Here is a 2965-nt window from a genome sequence, read left to right on the forward strand (position 1 = left end):
TACTTTTGATAACGGGATTGAGTTACTGGTTTATCAAACGGGACAGATAACAAATCGTTTTAAAACATGTATTCATTTTTTTTTTTGCATCTTAAAACATTAGGTTGAACTACGGATTGGATCAATAAATTTACAAATCCGATAAAAACACTCTCACCGGACGCTTTACCATTCATCTAGGTAAACGAAACAAACATCAACCGACATTCTGCAGAAGATTAAAGGGCAATTATTCTTATACACTATGTGGGAACGGACACCGGATATAGCTCAAAAAGTGATAAGTAAACAGACAATACAGTTGTTTTTCTTTACCAGAGGTAAGATCTTGGTGTGTTTACGCTTATCTACCGTATCCACAAATGAAGCAAGTGTTTGAACTAATAGCTAATTGCTAAATTTGGTCTATGGTATACTTTAAAGTGCTCACGATCTAGCAGACCTCGTAAAAATTTACTTCAAATCTGATATGATCACCTCAAAACTTACAGAATTTCGACAAGTATTGTTATTTTTAGGAAATATATCAAATAAATAAAAAAAATCTGAATCGAAGGAATTTACAAGCATAATCTAAACTATTTTTATTGTAAGAAAAGGCAATGTAACTTTTAAACTGTTAATGCTATGCCCTTAGAAATGCTCACAGTACTGTACTGGGGATAGCCGTATTATGTACTGGGGATAGTTTCAAAGTTGAGAAATGTGTGTCCTGGTGATAACGTGTAAAATGGGACAAAAATTGATAGTAACACTGTTAATATACAATATACATGTATATGTCTATTTCGAACTTTCAAATAATCTGCAAAAAGTGAGAGTACAATTTGATAAGAAATTATTGAGCAAACTTTAGTTAACAATGAGTTTGATCCATGCTTTCCTAAATGAACGTATATATGCAAGCTGCGTAAATATCAGGGTTGGTCACAATTCATTCTTTCTCACTGAAGTGAACGAGCAGAGACCATTATTCTGTTCTTAGTAATACCAACATCGACTCAAGCTTAGGAGAAAGCTTTACGTGTTCCAAATTTAATCACAATATCTCATTCCCTACTGGTGACTTTCTGTGTCCAAAAACGTACCTACTTGATTTACAAAGCAATACTATATATATGAATAGCAACCATCACATAAATTCTGCGGACATATGTTTTGCGTTACTCAATAAATCAGATTACCGGCGTATTTCATATATTTAGATATTGATGCTTGTGAAAAACACATCATGGTTAACTAATATGTATGAATGAAACAGTTTGAAGTGCATACAGATACAAAAAAAAAACAACAACATGTTTTTGCTCTCATCCCTCGATATGGACAACATCGAACAATTTCCCTCGAGCTCGCGTATAGGTAAATAGCCGTAATCATTATCACAGTCTCGTTATTCTAAATACATCGTTACTATCCTCAGTCCACTTAATAGCTATCCCTGTGCAGTTATTTATTTGCTTCATCTATCCCCAGTACACTGCCAGGGCATCAAAAGGTATGAATATATCCGTAACAATAAAAGATATCATTTTGATATTTTACACATTACTAGATTATGTAATCAAAATGAAATCGCTCGATTCAGTTTTTATTCTAATTTTCAATTTGTTGGTTTATGTTTGAAATCGTACCACATAAATGAACATTTGTGAGCGATCATGCAACTTTCGGTGAGAATTGGGCTATTATACAAAAGAGGAGACACATTTCCATCATAGTCGTATATTGCACAGTATCAAGTAATTCAAAACTCTTCAATTTTGTTAAATATATCACCATAAAATACAAAAAAATGATAGAAAATTGTCCATGTGTCAAAATCAAACGCTTATAGATTGATCACTTTTTGAGCTATATCCGGTGTCCGTTCCCACACAGTGTTATAATTCTCCGCAAAAATATTTTTTAGAATGCCTCAACTTCTGATATACAAATCACATCTCAGAGCAAATCCAGGACTTTGATGGGGACGTAACTAAGGGGCGTAACCATTTGACTTGCGCCCCTCCCTCAAACGCCCTGGTTGAAAGTGTTGGCAGGGGGATTGTTTGTACCCCCCATGGAAATTTTATCAATTTCTAGTCCGAAATGGTGCATATTGAGTGAATGTCGTTACTGTTTTTCTCCTATATAAATAAAAAATAAACTAGGGCGATTAAGGGGGGGGGGGGGGGGTTCGCTGGCGGAGTTCAAACGTCTTCGCAATACAATAGTAATAAAACAGTAGATTATAAAAAAAACACATTTTATTTGTACCCGGACTATACGAAGTTCAACTGAAAAGAAAGTTTGTTTGAAATACCCCAAACAAAAAAGGATGAAAATGAATTAGCCTTCACAACCCCCCCCCCCCGAAAATGTTCGAAATAAATTAAGAAAACATCTCGTCAAATAGATGCTAATTCTGCTTCTTTGAAGCTGCACTCTCACATACTTTAAGATGTACTTAGTAGTTGTAATATTTCGCCCCTAGCAATGACATTACTGCAAACACAAGTTGTGTTTTTACTACTAACTTGGTTATTGCAAAAGGGTATGGAATTAGCAGGAAAAGACAATTATGTCAGTTAGTTTAAGTGCTCAACTATTTTAAGTTTGATTTACAAAACTTGTATTTGCTTGGCAGGAGGAACATTGATGCATATGTCAGTTGACCCCCACCCCCTGTGTTTTAAAAACTGCTATGCAACACATTTGATTTCGCTTAACAAGTGGGGCTTAACTCCCGCAACCCGTTGAAACAGCCAGCGACAAAAACAGGAGTCATACGACGATTCAATTTACTGATTATCTCAAATGACGGTGTTGTGTGTTGTCTAATATATATTCCCGCCTTTAGTCGGGCCAAACGTCTTTTCAAACATTTTCGCAGAAAGATAAATTGGTTTGGTTCACATTTAAACCGATCTTACTAAATCTTTTTCAACATTTACGTCTCTAAAAGTCTAGTTCAAGCTTGGTT

The sequence above is a fragment of the Mya arenaria genome, chromosome 10 (assembly GCF_026914265.1).
Source record: "Mya arenaria isolate MELC-2E11 chromosome 10, ASM2691426v1".
Lineage (NCBI taxonomy): Eukaryota > Metazoa > Mollusca > Bivalvia > Myida > Myidae > Mya > Mya arenaria.